The following is a 24,586-nucleotide window of genomic DNA, read 5'->3' on the forward strand; positions in this document are numbered from 1 at the left end:
TCCTTCATGCCTTGTCTCTCTCACTGAATCACAGCCATTGAAAATCTTCCTCGGCCTTGTCGCTCTCTTTGTTGATTCATCGTAGTTAGTAGGTTAATCTGTGGCATGTCTGTCTCATGAAGTTAATCATTGTCCATCATTTATCTCTTGGGATCACTGTCATTTAGGGGTGTCTCATCACTTGTTTATGCTATGGAGTCATTGTCCTTGCAAGATTGGCTCCTGTTTTTTTTTTTTGTTTCAAGCAGTCACCTCATTGGAAGGTTTTTTCAAAGTATCAGTTGGAGAGGAGATGGCGGACTAGCAAGGAGGCCTCCAACAGAACAGCTTTCAAAACCTCCGCCATCCTGTACCACTGCCTGCTGAGGGCAACAAAGAAGACTGCTCTTGCCGCATGGATCGGAACTACTGGCAACAACACCATGGAACTTATCAACATCATTAAGGAATTCCCCAACTCCGCTGCAAGTGAAAACCACATCACACCCTCACAGGAGCTGACCGACAACCTCGCCCACTTCTTCCATGACAAGATTGCAACCATATACAGAAACTTCAAACCCCAACCCACACCTAAGGACTTCCTTGATAGATACGCCACCACCGTAACTGAAATGAGCCACACACAGACCACAAGGAACATCCTCTCCATCAATGACATCAACTCCAACATGAAATCCATCCACTCGGGAGCTCACACAGACCCATGCCCGCACCACATCTTCAACCTTGGAAATCAACGGATGGGCCAGGAACTCACCACCCTGCTCAACACCTCTACCACCACCGAAACATTTACTGATGGCTTGAACTATGCAAAGGCAGATCATTACTCAGAAAACCCTCTGACGACCCCAGTGAACCCACAAACTACCAGCCAATCTCCCTGCTCCCATTCCCAGTGAAGGTACTGGAAAAGATCATCAACAAGCAACTCATAACACACCTGGAGCAGAACCAGCTAGTCAACGCCTCCCAATCCAGCTTCCGCAGCAATCACAGCACCAAAACTGCCCTGATCGCAGCCATCAACGACATCTGAATCCTCCTCAACCGAGGAGAAACAGCAGCTTTAAACCACCTCGACCTCTCCGAAGCCTTAAATACTGTATCCTACCACATGCTGATCAAAAGACTCCACCACATAGTCATCTATGGGGGTGAGCTCAAATGGATCACCTCCTTCGTCAGTGCAAGAATCCTGAGGCTCCACCTCCCACCTTTCACCTCCGAACCCAAGGAGATCACCGGCAGTGTCACCCATACCAGCATACATTAACCACCGCCTGAACACGCACCAACCATCAAGAAGACTAAGCTCTGCGTCCTTTTCACTTGCCAATACTCCCCGCATCTACCGAAGCAGAAGTGGAGAGCGCTCCTTCTCTCACATCACAGCAAAAACCTGGATCAGCCTCCTCACACACCTCCTGACCATCACCTCACTTCCAGAATTCTGAATGGACCTCAAGACTTGGCTGTTCGAATAAGCCTCCAGGACCTCCAAGCACCTGGAAACCCTATTGGGTGATTAGCTGTTCTTTGTAAATCCTGATTGATTGCTCTCAAGTGATCGCTGACTCTGGACGGTTTGCCTAAAATAACAGTCATTAGACCTTCAATGAATACACTAAGGATCTATGTATTCATGATGAGTTTCTGCCCTCTCTAAAGAAAAATGCTTTACTCACAGGTACGTAGGACATCCAGTCAATTTCACTAAATGAAATCAATTCTAAATTAAGTCAAGGAAGCCATCCTCACCACATTACAGAATCACCCAATGAAAGAAGACCTCGCTTACTGAAAACAGGTTCGCTCAGTGGAAGGAGAACTTCATACATGAAATCCACTCCCACACTACACAAGACCTCAACACACAGAAATCCAGTCTCATTCAACTTATGAAGGCCATATTCACTAAAATCCAGGCTCATTAGAAGATAATAATCATTTACTGAAATCCAGGGCAACCAAATAGTTAGACTCACCCATTTAAGTATTGCCTCAGTTAACCCCTTCTATGCCATGGACATAGCCGTTACGTCCTGGCTGTGACCTGCGGAGGGAGCAGCAGTCCACCCATGGACCAAACCGGGCAGGAATGGCAGTGGAAGTGCTTCTGCTGCCATCCCCAACCCCCCCAGGTGACATCTGATGATTTCAGGGTGCACCGCGCTCTGAGGTCATCAGAAGTTGTTCTGACACGTCCTGAGGAGAAACTGATTAGTTTATCCTCTGGAAGGGGGAAGGGAGAAGGTCAGAGAGGCACCGGAAGAAAGGAAAGGCTTTTCCTTTCCTCCAATGTCTCTTTGAGCATTCCTGCTACACGATCGTATAGCGATCGTGCAGCAGGAATGCCCACTAGAGACCAGGGATTTTTTTTTACATTGTTTGATTATTTGGGGGGGGGCGACCCCTTGGGGAAGGGTTGCTCTCCTTTGGGGAGCATTATGTTGGCCGTTTGTGTCCTCCTTAAGGGTAGATCAGCCATTTTCTTTAAGCCGATCAGCCCCCAAAGGGGGCAGAAACCCACTAGACACCAGGGAATTATTTATAAAAATATTTTGTTGATTGGGAGGCGGCCCATTGGGCAAGGGTCGCTCCCCCTTGGGGGCAATAGGTGTAGGATGTTTCTGCCCCCTTGGAGGCAGATCTGCCATACTTTTAGTCCAATCTGCCCCCAAGGGAAGCAGAAGCCCACTAGACACCAGGGATATTATGTTGTTTGTTTATTTTACATAAGGGCAGCAGCCCCTTAGGCAAGATAATGCTCCCCATGGGGGCATTATACTTTAAGCCATTTCTGCCTCCCTGGGGGCAGATCGGCCTATTTTTATTAGGCCCATTAAACCACTAAACACCAGGGATTTTCTTATTATTATTTTATATACGGGGAGCGACCCCTTAGGAAAGGGCCGCTCCCCATGGGGGCATAATTTGTTAAGTCATTTCTGCCCCCGCTCCTCTTGGGGACAAATTGGCCTATTTTTATTAGGCTCATCTGCCCCCAAGGGGGGCAGAAACCACTTAAGCACCAGGGTTTGTTGTGTATGTTTTGTTTGGGGGGGGGCCTTGGGCAAGAGTCACTCCCCATGGGGCAAATTACTGTTGGCCATTTCTTCCACCTTTGGGGGCAGATCGGCCTATTTTTATTAGGCCCATCTGTCCCCAAGGGGGGCAGAAACCACTTAGGCATCAGGGATTGTTGTGTGTGTGTTTTGTTTGGTGGGGCAGCCCCTTGGGCAAGGGTCCCTCTCATTTGGGAGGGGCATTCATTTTGGCCATTTCTGCCCCCCTTGGGGGTAGAACAGCCTATTTTTGTAAGGCCATCTGCCCCTAAGGGGGCAGAAAGCCCACTAGACACCAAGGAAACTTTTTTTTTTTAAAAGAGAGTGGGGGTATGGCCATACCCCCACTCCAATAAGAATGTATGTCGGAACGACGCCTGCCGAAACAACGAATGCCTGAACAACGAGGTCGGAACAACAACCTCGTTGTTACCACTAATGCCTTTACCACAAATGCCTTAACAACAATTTTTCATTGTAAAGGCGTTCCTGGTAAAGGCATTAGTGATAGGCATCCATTGATCCTGCATGCGTCCCCCCTGTCCCCCCACCCCTAAAAATTACCGCAACCCTCCAACCCCCTAAAACCACACCAACCTCCCACCCTTGCCCCTAAAACTACCCCGCCCCGCCCCTAAAACTGACCACCACCCTACCCCCAAAACCTAAAGTACCCCACCCCTAAAACTACTCCGAACTCCCCACCCTGCCCCTAAACTTAAACCCCCAACTCCTCACCCTGCCCCTAAAATTACCCTACCCCAACCCACTCCTAAAACCTAAAACCCCAACCCCCCAACCCCGCCCCCCGCAACTGACCCCCACCCTACCCCCAAAACCTAAAACAACCCAAACCCCCACCCCATCCCTGAAACCTAAAGTACCCCAACCCCCACCCCTAAAACTACTCCAAGTCCCCCACCCTGCCCCTAAACCTAAACCCTCCCAACCCCCACCCCGCCCCTAAAATTACCCAACCCCCAACCCACCCCTAAAACCCCAACACCCCACCCTGCCCCTAAAACTGAAAATACCCCGACCCGCACCCCTGCCCCTAAAACTACTCTGAGCCCCCACCCTGCCCAGAAACCTAAATCCTCCCAACCCCCCACCCCGCCCCTAAAATTACCCGACCCTCAACCACCCCTAAAACCTAAAACCCCAACCCTCCACCCCCACCCCCTAAAACTGAAAATACCCCGACCCCCCACCCCACCCCTAAAAATAAAACCCCAACCCCCCACCCCCGCCCCCGCCCCTAAAACAGAAAATACCCGACCCCCCACACATGGCCTAAAACTAAAACCCCGACCCCCCACCCCTGTCCCAAAAACTGAAAATACCCCGACCCCCCACCCCGACCCTAAAACTAAAACCCCGACTCCCCACCCCCTCCCCTAAAACTGAAAATACCCTGACCCCCCACCCCGCCCCTAAAACTAAAACCCCGACCACCCACCTCTAAGACAGAAAATACCACGACCTCCCACCCCCGGCCCTAATACTAAAACCCCGACCCCCGACCCCGCACCTAAAACACAAAATACCACGACCTCCCACCCCCGGCCCTAATACTAAAACTCCGACACCCGACCCCGCACCTAAAACACAAAATACCCCGACCCCCCACCCCCAGCCCTAAACCTAAAACTCCGACACCCCACCCCGCCCCTAAAACAGAAAATACCCCGGCCCTAAACCTAACACCCTGACCCCACACCCCCGCCTCCCGCCCCTAAAACAGAAAATACCCGACACCCCAACCCCGGCCCTAAACCTAAAACCCCAATCCCCCACCCCGCCCCTAAAACAGAAAATACCCCGACCCCCCACCCCCAGCCCTAAACCTAAAACTCCGACACCCCACCCGCCCCTAAAACAGAAAATATCCCGGCCCTAAACCTAAAACCCCGACCCCCCCACCCCGCCCCTAAAACAGAAAATACCCCGACCCCTCACCCCCGGCCCGAAACCTAAAACCCCGACCCCCACCCCACCCCCGCCCCTAAAACAGAAAATACCCCGATCCCCCACCCTGCCTCTAAAACTAAAACCCCGACCCCCCACCCCTAAAACAGAAAATACCCTGACCCCCCACCCCGGCCGTAAACCTAAAACCCCCACCCCCCACCCCCGTCCCTAAAACAGAAAATACCCCGCCCCTAAAACTAAAACCCCGACCCCCCACCCCCGCCCCACTTACCTGAGTCGTCACCTCGTTGCGTCGTCCTCCTCATCTGACTCCCTTGTTAGTGCCTTAACCACGCATGTGCGTTGTTCAGCACATACGTGGTTAAGGCACAAAACAACGAAGTCGTGGTTAAGGAAAGCGTTGTTCCGCTTTCGTTAACCAGGACTTCGTTGTTCCGGAGTCAGCCTTAAGGGCGTTTCCCCGCCAATAAATGGGCAAAAAGTTGTTCTGCCCACCAAGGGGCAGATGGGGTAATTACCCCAGGTACACCCCCCAGGGGGGCACAAAGCCTAGTAGATGCGAGGTAATTAAAAACAAAATAGAGAGATGGGGGCTGTTAACCGCTATGGGCATGGTTATGCCCCCTCCCATAGCCACCGGAAGGGGGTAAAAGTCTTTCAGCCCCCTTGCAAACTAAAGCATATCATCCCAATGGCAAGCAAGAGGACATTTGACTCTTTTGGGTTTTGATATACAAGGAGTGCAGAATTATTAGGCAAATGAGTATTTTGACCACATCATCCTCTTTATGCATGTTGTCTTACTCCAAGCTGTATAGGCTCGAAAGCCTACTACCAATTAAGCATATTAGGTGATGTGCATCTCTGTAATGAGAAGGGGTGTGGTCTAATGACATCAACACCCTATATCAGGTGTGCATAATTATTAGGCAACTTCCTTTCCTTTGGCAAAATGGGTCAAAAGAAGGACTTGACAGGCTCAGAAAAGTCAAAAATAGTGAGAGATCTTGCAGAGGGATGCAGCACTCTTAAAATTGCAAAGCTTCTGAAGCGTGATCATCGAACAATCAAGCGTTTCATTCAAAATAGTCAACAGGGTCGCAAGAAGCGTGTGGAAAAACCAAGGCGCAAAATAACTGCCCATGAACTGAGAAAAGTCAAGCGTGCAGCTGCCACGATGCCACTTGCCACCAGTTTGGCCATATTTCAGAGCTGCAACATCACTGGAGTGCCCAAAAGCACAAGGTGTGCAATACTCAGAGACATGGCCAAGGTAAGAAAGGCTGAAAGACGACCACCACTGAACAAGACACACAAGCTGAAACGTCAAGACTGGGCCAAGAAATATCTCAAGACTGATTTTTCTAAGGTTTTATGGACTGATGAAATGAGAGTGAGTCTTGATGGGCCAGATGGATGGGCCCGTGGCTGGATTGGTAAAGGGCAGAGAGCTCCAGTCCGACTCAGACGCCAGCAAGGTGGAGGTGGAGTACTGGTTTGGGCTGGTATCATCAAAGATGAGCTTGTGGGGCCTTTTCGGGTTGAGGATGGAGTCAAGCTCAACTCCCAGTCCTACTGCCAGTTCCTGGAAGACACCTTCTTCAAGCAGTGGTACAGGAAGAAGTCTGCATCCTTCAAGAAAAACATGATTTTCATGCAGGACAATGCTCCATCACACACGTCCAAGTACTCCACAGCGTGGCTGGCAAGAAAGGGTATAAAAGAAGGAAATCTAATGACATGGCCTCCTTGTTCACCTGATCTGAACCCCATTGAGAACCTGTGGTCCATCATCAAATGTGAGATTTACAAGGAGGGAAAACAGTACACCTCTCTGAACAGTGTCTGGGAGGCTGTGGTTGCTGCTGCACGCAATGTTGATGGTGAACAGATCAAAACACTGACAGAATCCATGGATGGCAGGCTTTTGAGTGTCCTTGCAAAGAAAGGAGGCTATATTGGTCACTGATTTGTTTTTGTTTTGTTTTTGAATGTCAGAAATGTATATTTGTGAATGTTGAGATGTTATATTGGTTTCACAGGTAATAATAAATAATTGAAATGGGTATATATTTGTTTTTTGTTAAGTTGCCTAATAATTATGCACAGTAATAGTCACCTGCACACACAGATATCCCCCTAACATATCTAAAACTAAAAACAAACTAAAAACTACTTCCAAAAATATTCAGCTTTGATATTAATGAGTTTTTTGGGTTCATTGAGAACATGGTTGTTGTTCAATAATAAAATTAATCCTCAAAAATACAACTTGCCTAATAATTCTGCACTCCCTGTATATATACATATGGGCCAAGAGAGCTTGGCTAACTCTGAATATCTTCCCGCTTGGAATGGTGAGCAGCTGCTCTTTTTGGACTTCGGTACGCTACCACCTAGAAAAACCTACCAGACCTAGACACATCTAAAAACTAAACATTTGGGTGTGTCCAAGGTGGTGTGCTTGACATGCACCCCACATCATTTTCTTATTCACACACAGTGCCCTGCAAACCCCCACCTTTGGTTGAAATCACGCATTTTCCCTACATTTTTGTGATGGAACCTTCTGGAATCCGCAGGAATCCACAAAATTCCTACCACTCAGCATTGTTGCATCTATACAGATAACAATTCTGCCTCACTTGTTAGCCTAAAAACATTTGAAAAAAACCTACCCTTTTGGACCCGTTTGAGTTACCCCTCAATTTCAACATGTTCTTGGCAGTTCCCTGTCACAGGCACTTGGCCCACCTACACAAGTGAGGTATAATTTTTATCGGGAGACCAAGGAAATCGCTGGGTGGTAGGAGATTTGTGCCAGTGCGGTGATCCCATGCAGAAATGTGAGGAAAATTTGGTTTTTTAGCTAAATTTGACGTTTGCAAGGAATTCTGGATAAAAAAATGCCAGGGGATCCATGCAAGTCACACCTTGCTGGACTCCGTCGGGTGTCTAGTTTTCAGAAATGTCTGGGTTTGGTAGGTTTCCCGGATGGCTGCCAAGCCCAGGACCTCTTGCAAAAACAGGTAGTTTTGTAATAGATCATTTTGATGCATCCATGTTGCGTGTTGGGCCCGTCCCTGTTGCGGGCAGTAGGCCTACCCACACAAGTGAGGTAGCATTTTTATTGGAAGACTTGGAGGAACGCTGGGTGGAAGGAAGTTTGTGGCTCCCCTCAGATTCCAGAACTTTGCACTACCAAAATGTGAGGAAAAAGTGATTTTAAGCCAAATTATGACACTTGCAAAGGATTCTGCATATTAGAACCCAGTGAGAGCCCCAAAAGTCACCCCGTCCTGGATTCCCTTCGGTGTCTAGTTTTCACAAATGTATAGGTTTGCTAGGTTTCCCTAGGTGCCAGCAGAGTTAACAGCCAAAATCCACAGCTTGTTACGACTTCGTCGTCCCATTTCTAGGGGGCGCTGTAAGGGGACTGTCAGAAGCTTGGGAATCACCTTGAACACTTATCTAGAGTCCCTTGCTGACTCCTGTTTGTTTCTCTTTTGGCCATGGTATCCTTGTGTAGTACTACAGTTGCTTCCTGGGACTGCAACTCCCATAATGCACAGCCTGGTAGTCAGGAAAACCTGGATTCTGTCCAGTTGCTCCTTTTCCCCGGATCCTCTGCTCCAGGTCTTGCAACTGTCTGAAATTACACACACCTGAGACCTCTCCTGTGCAGCCCACCTTGGAACTGCTTATAAGCAGCCATTTCCTCAAGATCCCCGTCGTGCATTGGACTTCGATTCCTTTGTGTTACAGACCCTTTGTCGGATGGAGTTCCAGTTTTGTTCCTGTTCTGTTCCAGCTTGATCCTGTTTCCTGTTTCCTGTTTCTCTGCCCTGCTCCTGATTGTTCCAGCCAGAGTCTGCTCCCTATCTCTTAGCCTTGTACCTGTTTGTTTCTTCCAGAGCCTGTTCCCTGTTTCTCTGCCCTGCTCCTGCCTTGTTTCAGCCTGAACCTTCTCCCTGTTCCCAGTCCTGTTTACTGCTCATTTCCTACTCCCTGTATTCCAGCCCTGTCCTTGCCTGTTCCAGCCAGCGCCTGCTCTCAGTTTCCCAGTCCTGTCTCTGTTTGTCCCAGACAGAAGTTTGCGCCCTGTTTTCAAGTCCTAGTCCCGCCTTTGCTTCAGCCTGAGCCTGTTCCTAGTTCTTGCCTCTGCTTCTTAGTTTGTTCCCTTCTGTTTCTGTTTCTTCTTGGTTATTTGTGTCTGGTAAGTGTTCTATCAGTCTTCACCAGTGTATAAGTGTCCTCCTTTTTTCTGGGGTTGGCGCCTGGTTTCCAGGAGGCAATTCCAGCCCCCATCCTTGTCTAGTGTTTTTACGTTGTCTTTCAATTGGTTTATATATATTTGTTTCCTTGATACTATTTTCACTCTATATTTTGCCAAATGAATGGCTGTATACCTGGTGTACAATGAAAATCCAATGCAAGGTGCAGCTCATTTATTGAATCTGGGTACCTTGGGTTCTTGGTGAACCTATAAGCCCCATATATCCCCACAACCAGAAGGTTCCAGCAGACGTAGCAATATATTGCTTTCAAAAATCTGCCCTCGATGGAAAACGGTACAGAAGAAAACTTAGACAGAAAAAATATATTGTTTTTTATTTCAAATGTCACCTGTTAATTTATATAGGAAAACCTTGAAGGGTCTACACAATGACCTCTTACTGAATTCAGAATTTTGTCTACTTTTCAGAAATGTTTCGCTGTCCGGGATCCACCATTGGTTTCACACCCATTTCTGTCACCAACTGGAAGGAAGCTGAAAGCACAAAAAATAGTAAAAATGGGGTATGTCCCAGTAAAATGCCAAAACTGCATTGAAAAATGTGGTTTTCTGATTCAATTCTGCCTGTTCCTGAGGGAAGATGGTAATTTTAGCACCACAATCCCTGTGTTGATGCCATTTGCAGGCAATAACACACATGCTTTCTTCTGCAGCACTTTTTCTCCATTTTTCACAATAAACAAATATTAGCTGTTTTTTTTGGTTAATCTTTTGGTCTCCTCCAGCGGAACCCAAAAGCTCTGGGTACCTTTAGAATCCCCAGAATGTTGGAAAAAGGACGCAAATTTGGTGTGGATAGCTTATGTGGACAAAAGGTTATGAGGGCCTAAGCAAAAAACTATCCCAAATAGCCAAAAAAAGGCTTGACACAGGAGGGAGAAAAGGCCTGACAGCGAAGTGGTTAATGGAAAGAGGCCACAATTGTGGAATTGCATGTAGTCTCATCCAATGTAAATAGGGCTTACTCCCTGAAATACTCACTGAAGACGGATGTAACCCATGGTGGTAAGTCACTTACCCTGAAATCTGATGTCACTCAAGATCAAAAAGGTCTCACAAAGTGAAATATCGTGTCATTCAATGGAGTTAGACCTCGATCACTAAAATCCAGGGTAACCCATTTGAAGGAGGCCTTACTCTTCAAAATATAATCACACCAAATGCAAGGAGGCAAAACCATCTGTAAGCTAACATTCCTTGAAGCAGAAGGAGGCCTCATCAATAGGAGTGGCTAACGGTGCTTTGAAGAGGCAGGACAGGGGGGAATTCATTTTTTGTAATTTTTTTAAACACTTACCTTTCTCTCCGCTGCACTGCTCCTCTGCTGCAACTGCAGGCACAGGCTCCCAGCCTGCAGACAGCAGGGTTCGGATTTGCAGAAGTGAGAATGAAAATCTCTTCCTGCTCTCTCCAACACGGCAACACAGTGCCAGGTTGGAGAGAGCCCAGTGTGCATGTGTGTTTGGCCGGCTCAAGACAGCTGGCCAAGCATACATGTGCTCTGAGGGGGAGTGCTCCCTCCATCCCCATCATAGCCTGTGGACTCACCCTTTTTACTATAAAACGATAATAAACACAGTTTATTATAATTTTATAGTAAAGGTTGGCAGCTGCTGCTGCTGCTGCTGCTGGCGGGGTGTGGGGGCGACGCTGCTACGCCGTAGCGGCGGATTGTCACTTGCTCATCACAGCAATGCAGCCTCAACAAACTGTAGGAGGCTTCGTTCACTCAAATCCAGTCTTGTGCAGTGCAGCTTGCTCATTTTCAACCAGTAGAAGAAAGCCTCACTCATAGAAATTCAGGTCTCACTCATTTAAATGTGAGCTCACATAAGGAGACCTTACCTACCGAAATACAGGCTCACTCAACAGAACAGGGCCTTTCCAATTGAAATCAAGTCTCACCATAAGGAAAAAGGCCTCGGCCACACATTCAAGGCCTACCTCATAGACTGAGGCATCACTCTTTTGAATAATGGCGTGCAGTAGAAAGCCTAATTTTCTCAGGAGAAGGAAGTATCACTGTCCTGAATTATGGAATGCAGTGACAGAAAGCTTTCCATGAGAGAGGGTGAAGTATGAGACAGTTTTTTTTTTCTACTGGAACTGTGGTCATGGGTAGAGAAGCTGGCATGGGATGGAACATAACCAAGCTGCTGGCACAGTCTTGGAATGGATGCATCATTGGTGCTACAAAGACACGGCCAAGGCAAGCTCTTTTGTGACAGAAAAGGCTAAGGGCTGCAAATGGGGGTTCCTAATTTTTTCTGTGGGCATATTCCTCGTCTATTTGTAAGACATGGCCGGTTTTCTTCTAAGATGGAATCCACTTTTTCGACATACACTGGTCATTAATCAGTTCTCTTGAGTCTATGTGTGCCAACTGTCAGATAAAATTTAGGAATGTGGACGGCCTAATAGCAGAGCTACCTCAGAGAAGAGTTGCATACTCCTAAAGAGCACACACTAACCACAGTAAGAATATACATGGCATCATCATTGAAGCAAATGTTGGCCTTCTGTTGATAACTGGATCATGCTTAAATGAAGAATGACAACCAGTGCTAAACAATATAATCTTGTAAGGCTACTCCTTAGGGAGAGCTTATTGTTATTCACCATGACCCTCGCTTACATACACAGCTCAGTTGTAACCATGCATTCAAGCTGAATTATCATTGATTCGAGTCATTTCCTCTTATCTCAACATGTCGGACTTTGTGCTGATGAACAGTTGTTCTGGCAGAATAATGTCTAATTAACCCTGGAATTGAGCATCAATAGAAGAGCAAGTAGGAGCAAGGAAAAACGACATACGGTAATTAGAACAGGGAAAGAAAGAATACTGGAAGAAAGGGTGAAAAGAAGGAGGTATGGATGAATTAGTGGATAAATCATTTCATGTGAATGAGTGAGTGAAAGGATGAGTGGATGATAGTTGGATGGACAGGCAAGAGGATGGCGAAGTAAAGGGATGGATGAATGGATGAGTGAGTGAATGGATAGGTAGATGGACAAGTAAAAGGATGACAAAGTAAAGGGTGGGTGGATGGAAGAGTAAGTGAACGGGTAGGTGCATGGACATTCGAAAGGAAGGCAAAGTAAAGGGATGGATGGATGAGTGAATGGATAGCTATGAACAGGTGAAAGGATGACATAGTAAAGTAGGGATGGATGGATGAGTGAATGGATAGGTGGAAGGATTACAGAGTAAAGGGATGGAGGGATGATTGGGTGAAAAGTTGAGTGAATGGATGGCAGAGTGGATGTATGGGTGGATGGCAGGCTGGATGGGTGGCAAGAGTGGATGGATGGTCGGATGGCTATATGGCTGAATTGACAGATGGGTGGATGGATGGCAGAGTGAATGGATGAAGGATGGATGGATGAGTGGATGGGAGAGCGGATGGGTGGATGACACAGTGAATAGATGAATGGCAGGATGGATGGATATTGTGGATTGATGGATGGCAGGATAAATGATGGATGGCAGAATGGATGGATGGAAGACTAAATGGATAATGGATGGACGGATGGATGGAAGAAAGAGTGGAAGGATGGATCGCAGAGAGGGTGGATGGGTGACAGGGTGGATGGATCAATGGGTGGCAGAGTGCATGAATGGATGGCAGCGGGCGGATGGAACAGTGAAAAAATAAATTGATATATGCATGGATGGAAGAGAAAGGAAGCTATTCTAACGAGGTTCGACTCACTTGCTTCGGTTGCTTGGTGGCATCAGTGCGTTAGTTCAAAGTGGGTGCTATTTTACTTTTCTGGCTACTCCCTTGCTCCTGACATTTGGCGAAATCCACTGGGAGGTCTGTCCTTCCCCTGTGTCAGGGGCTGAAGCCCGCTGATGCTCAGGGAGTCAACCTTGACTTTCGAACTACAGATGTCTTTTGTGTGCAGGAGCTGAGGCTTTATCGTCTGAGCTTTCCACATAACATCCATGCCATAATAGTCTCAATGTTATCTTAGTGTTATAAAGGGTTATGTCACGTCCCTCCGGCAGCGAGTTGGTTATTCCAGGCGATGCAGTTCACTCACAGAACGTGTCTACGAGCCCGCCGCCCATTCAGCTTCCAGTCGACGCTCCACTTTCGGCTTGGCCGGAAACGGAGCAGCACACTCCATTCACAGTCTGGCCCTAACCAAATGCCCAGCAGCTCTTTTACTAGGGGGTTTCCGGTGTCTGTTGGCATTTAGCCTCCCTGTGTCGCACCCTGACCAGAAATCTTTCGACATGAAGGTTCCTTCTACGGTCACAGGCGGGTCTGCTCATGAGACTGACACACACCCATAGACACAGTAGGGGGTAGGACTGGCCTATAGGTCAATCACGTAGTGCCCGAGAAACTGATCTGACAGGTCAGTGTGTGGGACGCGTTTTAGGAGTATTGGTGGGCCATTTTTTTCTGTTGATTTGCCTGATATTATCACAATAATTGCCTGTAGCAAGCACAAATGCATGTAATCTTCCATAACTTGGAAAAAACCTATACAACGTGTCATTACAAATTCAAACATGCCCTATTTCCGAATATGGGTCACTTTTTCTAACTTTCTGATTCACTAATGTGGACCACTTTTAATTTGATGTCCAGGCCTATATTCGTTCCCAGTCTGACTCTGTACAGTAGTCATATATAGAGTTTGATTGCTTTCAAAGGTCCATGGACTTCATCAGAGCAATATTGTTAATAATGGACGGAAAACCTCACCCATATTTTGTGGTAAGGCTCATCATAGGCTCATCCGTCCTGCCATAACAAGATAGCATCTCCAGGGCAGCCTCAACCTCAAACTGGGGAGTTCAAACTAAGTTGTGCTGGAATAATGGGGGATCCAGAGTATTGTAAAAATTACCCCTGAGTGAACCCATATTTAGGAAATACCTTTCTTGGGAAGGGACACAGGGTAAGATTAAAAGAATATCGGATGAAGAGTGAGAATTTTTTAGGACAGAAAAGCCCTTCTCATGATGACGGACATGTACCTCTGCCCTGACTCCCCCAGCTGCAATGGTTTATGGAAACATGGTGCTGATTTTTGCTGGCATAGGCGAACACGGATGTGTGTGTGCCATGACATTGGCCTGTGTCATGATTGCAAGCTTATTGAACCTAAAGGGGCACCCAAAGTGCAACCCTCATGATGGTGAAAGGCTACTAACTTTACCAGGAATTAGGTAGTGCAGCGGCAAAGGTAGCAGCATACCCTGTAGTAATCAGTAGAAGTGAACAGTACATTTTACCTGTGTCACTGGAGTGAGGCCCACAGAATCACTCATTTTAAGTTCTGCTGCTGTGTGCTTAACTCACCCTTGGCCTACATCAGGTAGTATGTAGTGCTGTGCAGAGCACTTGTGGTTGCATGCAAGTGCTGCGTGTATGTGTGCCTATGAATGGCGTAATTCAGGGAAAACTCTAGGTTCCATTTTAGGAGACCTAGAGCTGACTGAAGGAGCATGTGGAAGTAGAAGAATTCCCCTTCAGCCAGATTTGTGGATTGCTGCATTCCTGTGAGCAGGATGGGACACACACACCGGAGGAAGAAAAGCCAGGCTGTTCAGTACACTTCAAATGTTGCTCTTCGATGTGAGGAGTGGGTCACTGGAAAGGGGCCTGGGCACATCTTAAGGATGAGATGGGACTGATAACAACAGAATCAAAAAGAGTAGGGCTGAGGCCCTAGGGTAACCTTTTGATACACATCTCACAGTGGCTGACATCCAGGTGTGAATCTCTAGTCACTCCCATGGCCTGTGTTGTGGGGCTATCAGACTTGCTCCTGCTGTGACAGACTGCTTTTTGGAGGAAAGGGAGGGCAGAGGAGAAACCACTTGAAAAGGAAACGGACCCCCAACACAAACCTCAAAGACTCGGACTCTAAATCACCTTTCGTGTCTGGAAATGTAATAAGGAGAGATCGAGACCTCAAAAACTGTCATCTGTCAAGCAGCAAGGTGGTCTATGCAAGGAGGAGAAACTCTGCAAGACTTCTGCTTGTGACTACAAGTGGGGGCTAAGGCCTGCCAGACTCCCAGCTTGGTGAGACCAGTGTGACTTTTTAGGGAGGGGAGAGCGCTGGAGAGAGTGATTTCCAATGGGAGATCTGGGCATGTGGGTCTCTGTAATGAGGTGTGAGGAGATGGCTGTGGCACTGATCGGGTTGTCGTCCTTGTGTAGGTTCAAGTAAGTGACCCTATATGCCTGAAGGGACTGCTATAAGGTAAACCATGGTTGGCATCACTGCTGTGCAGATTGGGGCCATAATCTGTATGCAGAGTGTTGTCAGCAACCCCGTATGCCAAAGGGAGCCACCATGAAGATTACTGCTGTGCTGATTGGGCATTTGCTTATGTGTGGAGTGAAGTCAGTGACCACATATGCCAGAGAGAGCCACCACGAAGATTACTGCTGTGCCGATTGGGTCTTTGCCCATGTGCTGAGTGAAGTCAGTGACCACATATGCCAGAGGGAGCTGCTGTGAAGAGGAAGTTACTGTTGTGCCAATTGTGTCATCGCCTATGTACGGAGCAAGGTTGGTGACCCCGGATGCTAGAGGGAGCCACCAGGAAGGCCAATGTGCTCTGTGCAAGCCACTCACCTGAATTCCATACATTACGATGGGGTGGTGACAATTCCCCAATCCCAGTGAGGACTAACACGACCACAATGAAGAGTGCATTGCCCTCTCGCAAGTCCTCAGGGGAAAGGGAGTGTTGGGAAGAGAAGAAGAGAGAAAGCTTCTGCTGCGTGGATTGTAAGACCAGTCTGCTGAACTCTAAACTGTGTGTCGTGTTCGGCATCAGGACTTCTGATTTCTCAAAATACTGGGTTTTTGTTTTTTAGGATTCTGGGCTGCAAAAGAATTACTTTATTAATACATTGAATTTGCATAAACTATTGCAAAATGTCAGTTGTTGTTCACACATTGTGCATACGTTTCTATCAGGCTGAACAAGTATTTTCCTCTTTTTACAATATTTTCAGAGTCTCTGAAGCAATGTTCAAACTCAAAAACAATCAACTTGACTAAAAGGTTTCTTTTTGTTGTGGTGTAATCTATTGCTTATAATACTTTGGATAAAATTGCTCTATTTCCGATCTAATTCTCAGGGGAGAGCTTGTTACAAGATATATGTCTTTCCTTAATGTCTGTTTAGTGGTATCTTGGATTCCCTCACAAACGATAAATCACGCTAGTTCTTATTTTCATAAATCATTTTAAAGACAGATCTCTGTTTTGTTCCATTTAAGCGATTAATCTTTCTTTACCTTGAAATTAAGTTATTTGGTCGAAAATTTAAGAAGAACCCAAACTGGGTTTTTTCACCTTCCTTATGGGATCATAGGCAGAAGATGGAAGAGGAGAGCCAGGACTCCTCAGAAAGTTGACCAGAGGGCGAGAATCACCAGAACTCGACTGAAGGCTCTCCGGAGGATAAGAAATGCTAGAACTTGACTAAAAGCTGGTCGGAGAACGAGGAACACTGGAGCTTGACTTCGAGGCAGGCTGGAGGACTAGGAACCTGACTTGCACTGGGACTCCACTGTAAGCAGGCTGGAGGACAAGGAACTTGACTTGACTGTAAACAGATGAGCAGAGCAATAGGCATGAATCCAAGAAAGGTTTCAGACTCACAAGCATCCTTAAATAAGCAAATGTGCACATGTGCTTTTTTAGCAGTTGATTGCTTGTTAAGGAAATGAGCAATTATCCTCCTGATTGTGGCACATGTTCAATACAGATCTCATTGTGAAGAGCACATGTTTTGGCAGTTACAGTTAGAGCAGGTGGAAAGGAAGTTGGTTGCTTGTTAAGGAAATTAGCAATTACCCTCCTGATTGTGGCACTTGTTCAATAGAGATCACATTGTGAAGATCACATGTTTTGACAGTTACAGTTAGCACAAGTTCAGCAGGTGGAATACAATGTGTATAATCAACAAGCATTGTTTATAATAAATGAGACATTTAGCAAACATTGGTGTTGCAAACTTGCTATTCAAGGGTGTAATGAATATGCCCAAATTAGTCTGAATGTTGCAAGCAACAGCACCTTACTGTAAATGAGCTCTTGGATGTGCTAGTGTACCCACAACACAAGGACCATTGCATGATTCAAGCTATCATTGAGATGAGAGCCACAGTGGTGACCTATGCTGGCCTGAGCCTCCAACTGATTATTGGAACTGGAGCAGAAGACCGCCCCTTCAGCCTGTGGGAAACATCAGAGGAGCTTACCATCTTACTGGAAGAAGCGTCATTGGTGCCCAGCCGCTGCCTTTGCAGAGCCGCCAATGCTACTCACCAACAGCAGCAGCTGCAGCTCACTGCACCTCTCATGAGTAAAGTGTGCCCAGAGACTCCGGTCACACAATCGCTGCAGGAACAGATAAGACTGATCATAGGGCCAGAAGGCTCCAGGGGCACCTGTTCTACCACACAGTGCTTTGAGCGCTGGAAAATTGATGACTTTTAAAAGAGTCAGGGTGGGACTCCTGAGACTCAGACTACCGGTGGGGCCTAACCTTATCGTCACCTATAGTGAATGGGGATTAATCACTAATGAGGATGAAGTGAGACACAAGGGCCTGCCTATCGAACACTAGAGCCCTGATCTCAGGGGACTATGGGGGTCATTACGACCCTGGCGGACGGTGTTAAAGCGGCGGTGAGACCGCAAACAGGCCGACGGACAAAAAAGGGAATCATGACCCTGGCGGAAACCGCCAACAAAGACAGCCATTTTAACACACCGCCCGCCACGGCGGTACAGACAAGCAGCGCAGCGGTTACCGCCAACAGACAGGCGGAAGACAATGTACCGCCCACACTATTACAACCCGCCAATCCGCCACCTTTTCCGGGGCGGATTTACCGTGGATAAAAACACGGCTGAAACAGCTTGTGCTATGGGAAAACGCTCATTTGAACACATCCCACGAGGAACAACGACTCCATGGACCCGGAACTCCAAATACTACCTGCCCTTGTCTTTCTGCTTCTTTACGACCAACAGCGATGTAGGCGCAGAAGATACTGGTGAGTACTGCATCTACGACATGGGGGAGGCAAAAGTTAGGGGGACACCCACCAAACACCCCCACCCTCGCATATTACAACATACATACCAATGCAGTCAAAAATATCACATTAACAACCCACAATCCCCCCGGAAGAATGCAAAGACAAAGCAAATTTCGGTCAAATATTGCAATGTGCCAATATACATGTCATATAAAAATATACAGATATATATCTCTAAATCACTCATAATAATATATACAATACAAGAAGTAGTGCAGATATGTACACAATAATGTCCGTGCACCAACAGTCCAAAAATGCATGGGCGAGGCCCACAATAGATACCTGACCAAAATCGTAGAGAACATTGCCAGGGCATCAGATAGAAACACTACAGGCACCTCAGCCAGATGAATGCGAAGCCAGATCCACGACGGGGCTACATGCCCATTGATATATCCTGGGGAGTGCAAAGCCACAGTCTCTCAAGTCTATACAGTGGGTGGGTTGCCCACTGTGCCATCCTGGCGAGTGCAAAGCCACAGTCTCTCAAGTCTATACAGTGGGTGGGTTGCCCACTGTGCCATCCTGGGGAGTGCAAAGCCACAGTCTCTCAAGTAGATGCAGGTCTCTACTGGTTCTGGAGGGGGACTGGTGCCCAGACTGGATGAGTCTCCCCGTGAAAGTTCCTGTCCTGTCACTGTCCCAGCTGCACATGGGATAAGGATGACTGATGTGGTGGTACATTCATTCCTACACGGTCTTTGCCCTGTTCAGCGGTGCTTTGCCATGGCGGTCTTTGCCCTGTTCAGCGGTGCTTTGACATGGCGGTTCAGGACTGTTCAGCGGTGCTTTGACATGGCGGTCTTTGCCCTGTTCAGCGGTGCTTTGACATGGCGGTTCAGGACTGTTCAGTGGTGCTTTGACATGGCGGTTCAGGACTGTTCAGCGGTGCTTTGCCATGGCGGTCTTTGCCCTGTTCAGCGGTGCTTTGACTTGGTGGTTCAGGACTGTTCAGCGGTGCTTTGCCATGGTGGTCTTTGCCTTGTTCAGCGGTGCTTTGACATGGCGGTTCAGGACTGTTCAGCGGTGCTTTGACATGGCGGTTCAGGACTGTTCAGCGGTGCTTTGCCATGGCGGTTCTGATACTGACATTGGTGTGTGGCATGACGATCTCCACACTGGCCATTGGTGTGTGGCATGACGATCTCCACACTGGACATTGGTGTGTGACATGACGATCTCCACACTCGACATTGGTGCATGGCATGACGATCTCCACACTGGACATTGGAGTGTGGCATGACGTTCCATCATTGGCCAGCGGGGCTGTGGCATCCTGTCCCCTCCTGGGCTATGCCTCTGGCGGTGGTCTCTGGACCAGTGACGATACTTGGGCCCTCCTGGGCACTGAGTCCGGCGGTGGTCTCCTGACCAGCAATGATACTTGGGCCCTCCTGGGCACTGACTCCGGCGGTGGTCTCCTGACCAGTGACGATACTTGGGCCCTCCTGGGCACTGAATTCGGCGGTGGTCTCCTGACCAGTAACGATACTTGGGCCCTCCTGGGCACTGACTCCGGCGGTGGTCTCCTGACCAGTGACCATACTTGGGTCCTCCTGGGCACTGACTCCGGCGGTGGTCTCCTGACCAGTAACGATACTTGGGCCCTCCTGGGCTGTGACTCTGGCGGCGGTCTCTGGACCAGTGACGACAGTGCTGGCTGTTGTGTCTGGACCGGCGGAAATGATGGCGCACTTCTCCGCCGTGACACTCACAACAGGCTGGGCAGACTTCCTCTGGACCTTCCCCACCTTTTTTGGAGTTACAGCAGACTCACCAATCGCCTTCGATCCCATTTCACTTGTTGTCCCACCAGGAGTCTTGACACGGTCCCGTCGTCCACTCTCCAATTTCAGAGCCTTTACAGGGGGTGGGCTGCCAGTGCCTTGGCTCCGGGTCCTACTGCCTGCCCTGGTGGCCGGTGCACTCCAAAAACCTGGAACACGCACCACTGGTACTGGAGGCTTTTTGGCTGAGGCGCTACGACGGGACTGATGAATTGGAGGGGGGGTGGGGGTAAAAAGGTCAATTTGACAGAGGGACAGTTTCTGACAGACACTGGGATGGGTACCTGGAGGGGGTCTGGGAGTGGAGGAAGAGGAGGTGGTTGTAGGAGGTGTCACTTTAGGTGTTTTGGGTGCAGGTGCAGGTACTGGAGGCTGTCGTGAGGTGGATGGATGTTGGGTGAGTGATTGCCGGCGTTTGGGTACTTTGGGAGGGGGCGTCACAGACACACTGGGAGAGGACACAGGGGATGTGTAAATGGCAGTGGAGGTGGTGAGTGCAGGTGAGCGGCTTGTGGTGCTGGGTGTCCTGGTGCGAGTCCTAGTGCCTGTAGATGTGATACATGCAGGTGTGTGTGTAGACGAGACTGGGAGGGAGGAGGGAGAAGAGGAGGAGGGGGACACAGTGGAGACAGTGGATGTTGCTGTATCTGTATGGGTGTGATGCTTGTGTGAGTGCCTGTGGTGTGTGTGGTGCCTATGTTTGCTTGAGCTACTTGTGTGTGTTGACTTGTGTGCATGCTGGTCTGTAGGTGTGCTTGGGATGGGCTGGGGTACAGGGGATTGAGTCTGGGTGGAGGAAGTTGGAGGGGGGAGGCTGGACACAGGGACAATGGCTGCCATCAGTGCTGAGGCCAGAGATTGCAGGGTTCGCTGAAGGGCAGCCTGACCAGAATGAATGCCCTCCAGGAATGCATTACTGTGTTGCAACTCTCGTTCTACACCCTGGATGGCATTCACAATGGTAGACTGCCCAACAGTGAGTGACCTGAGGAGGTCAATGGCCTCCTCACTGAGGGCAGCAGGGGTGACTGGGGCAGGGCCTGAGGTGCCTGGGGCGAAGGTGATGCCCACCCTCCTGGGTGAGCGGGCACGGGCGAACGCTGAGGGGCCAGCTGGGAGGGCGGTGCTGGTAGGGGAGGTGGCGGCTGTACCTGTAGAAGTGGGGCGCACAGATGGTGCCACCACCACAGGGGAGCTCCCATCGGCAGACGAGTCTGTGTCGCTGGTTGGTGATCCGGTGGCCGACGTGAAGCTCCCCTCGCCCTCCGTCCCACTGGTGCATTCAGAGTCTGTGGTGTGGCCCTCCATGGCCATGTGGGATGCAGCTCCCTCGTGTTCCGGTGCCACTGTACCTCCGCCTGATGATGCTGATGTACAAAAGGACAGGGAGAGCAGGAAAACGAAGTGGGAGACAGAAGAAAGAGAGCTTTAGTGCATGGCATACCGCTACCGTTGGCAGACAAGACAGACGCAGCAGCCCCATGCATAACGCCGTGCTCCTGGCCTCTGCACATGCAATTTCTGGGATATGGCCTACATGGCAATGGTGGAAATCTGCGCACATGGATGCCACAGGGGCAACTATACCTCAACTTGGCACTCTGCTGAGGTGGGGTTGAGTGCCACATGGCCTACATTACGAAGGGGCCTTGCCTACCTAACTCGCCCTGGCCTAGGGACACACACAGCCCACCTCCCCCACCCAGACCCCTCCACTGCACGCAAAGTCCGCAGAATGAGGTTGTACTCACCCCCTTGTGTCTGCTGTGATGTCCTTAAGCGCCCATCCAACTCCGGGTAGGCCACCGCCAGGATCCGGAACATCAGGGGGGTCATGGTGCGACGGGCACCCCTCCCACGTTGGGAGGCCATCCCCAGCTGAGCCTCCGCCGTCTTCTTGCTGCAGTGGCGAATGTCCTCCCATCTCTTCCGGCAGTGGGTGCCCCGTCTCTGGTGGGCCCCCAGGGTCCGGACCTCCTTGGTGATGGCACGCTAAATGTCCCTCTTCTGGTGGGCGCTGACCTACATGACATGCACAAGGGAAGAGGAACAGTCATTACCAACTGCACCATCAATGTGAGTGGCCCCCTCCCTACTCTGACCATGTGGCCCATTTATTCCCATGCTTTACTGTAGTATGAACTCTGCCCCCTTCCCTCTTCCACCCAGCCCTGTCCACCCAGGCCTAGCCCATACAACGTGCTCCCTGTGTACTAACCTGTTGGTCTGGAGGACCGTAGAGTAGCATGTACTGGGGGAGGACCCCATCCACAAGTTTCTCCAACTCCTGTGCAGTGAAGGCAGGGGCCCTTTCCCCAGACGCAGCAGCCATCGTCGCTTCCAGACCGAGGTCACAGCAGCACTAGCAGTGTAGGTCCTCTCCTGTCGAAGGTCAGGTATCTAGTGATTGAACCGATAGAAAATGGCGGTGACGTCCGCGGCGGGGCGCATCATCACCGCCGGCGCACCTGTTCATTGGCTCCTGGGACCCATAGGGTCCAAGGTTAACCAATGCAGCATTGCTGCGCGGTCTACGACTGCCTACCGCGACAGTGTGCAACGCCAGCGCTGTTACCCCACAATCCCATTGTCCCAGTTTAGAGGTCAGGCAGCCGCCATTTCAGGGGCCCACATGGATTCATTATCAACTGCGTCACATATACCGAGGCCTACACTCAACACACATACAGGAAGGGTTTATTGTCTGGTGTAGTCTTGTGTGTGACTGTGGGTACATACCTGGAGGAATAGTGACTGTTTCTTCGCTGTTGTCCATCTTAGGCACCGTCATCTGGGACATATGAGAAGATGGCGGAATCCTCCGGTGTACCGACCGCTGGTGGACCTGTTGACAATGGAAGAGAGACATTTAATCGTCACCTACCGGTTTGACCGTGCCACAATCCAGGAACTATGTACCCAGTTGGAGCCAGACCTGACGTCATCAATCCGCCATCCGACTGGAATCCCCCCTGACGTGCAGGTGCTGTCAGTGCTCCATTTCCTTGCAAGTGGGTCTTTTCAGACAACAGTGGCCATGGCCTCAGGGATGTCCCAGCCTATGTTTTCCAACGTGTTGTCCAGAGTGTTGTCTGCCCTGCTGAAACACGTAAGGAGATACATCATTTTCCCTGAGGTGGAGGATTTGCCTACAGTGAAAGGTGACTTCTATGCCCTTGGACATATCCCCAACGTCATAGGTGCCATTGATGGGACCCATGTGGCTCTGGTCTCCCCCGCAGGAGTGAACAGGTGTACAGGAACAGGAAGAGTTATCATTCTATGAATGTCCAGATGGTCTGTTTGGCAGACCAGTACATCTCACAGGTAAATGCTATGTTCCCTGGCTCTGTGCATGACGCCTACATCCTGCGGAATAGCAGCATCCCTGATATGATGGCTCAACTCCAGAGGCACCATGTATGGCTATTGGGGGACTCTGGTTACCCCAACCTTTCCTGGCTATTGACCCCAGTGAGGAATCCCAGGACCAGGGCAGAGGAACGCTACAATGATGCCCATGGGCGGACTAGGAGGGTTATCGAAAGCACCTTCGGCCTCCTTAAGGCCAGGTTCAGGTGCCTCCATATGACAGGTGGGTCCCTATTCTACTCACCGAAGAAGGTGTGCGACATCATCATCGCCTGCTCCATGCTCCATAATTTGGCATTGCGACGCCAGGTGCCTTTTCTGCAGGAGGATGATCCAGATGACGGTGTTGTAGCAGCTGTGGAGCCTGTGGAGCCTGTGGACAGTGATGAGGATGAAGTTGTGGAAGACGAAAACGACAACAGGGAGTCAGTCATACAGCAATATTTCCAGTGAAACTCAGGTGAGTACATTTTTAGGTTTAACATTACATTAACTTTCACACGTCTACCTCTATTCTGTACCGACATTTCACTCACTATTTGTTAACTGAGTTGTCCCCTTCCATTTCAGTTTCACAAATGTGGTAACCTACGTGTCAACTGCTTGCATCCTTGAAGGGCTTGTGATGTGTGACATTGGTATGTTAGCCTTCCAATGGGTAACCCATTATGACACTGTAATTGATAATACAAAATTAAAAATCATAGACTGACTCAAGTTTTTTTTAGTGTTTCAAGGGTGTTTATTTAAGTGCAAAAAAATGAAGGGGAGTTGTAAAATGGGGATGGGTGATGGTGGAGGAATGTCCATGGCAGAGTCTAGTCTATTAGTCTCACAGGTACATTGCACATCTGGCCATTGGAAGTGGAGCTGGGGCAGTTCCGATTTAGACAGGGTAACAAAGTTGGACAGTGGGGGGACAATCAGGGTGGTCTTATTTCCTGGCGGGGGTCTTGCCATCTTGCTCTGTCCTGTTCCTGGATCTCAGGGCCCGCTTGCGTGGTGGTTGTCCGTCTGCAGGGGATG

Source organism: Pleurodeles waltl, chromosome 3_1, assembly GCF_031143425.1.
Source record: "Pleurodeles waltl isolate 20211129_DDA chromosome 3_1, aPleWal1.hap1.20221129, whole genome shotgun sequence".
Lineage (NCBI taxonomy): Eukaryota > Metazoa > Chordata > Amphibia > Caudata > Salamandridae > Pleurodeles > Pleurodeles waltl.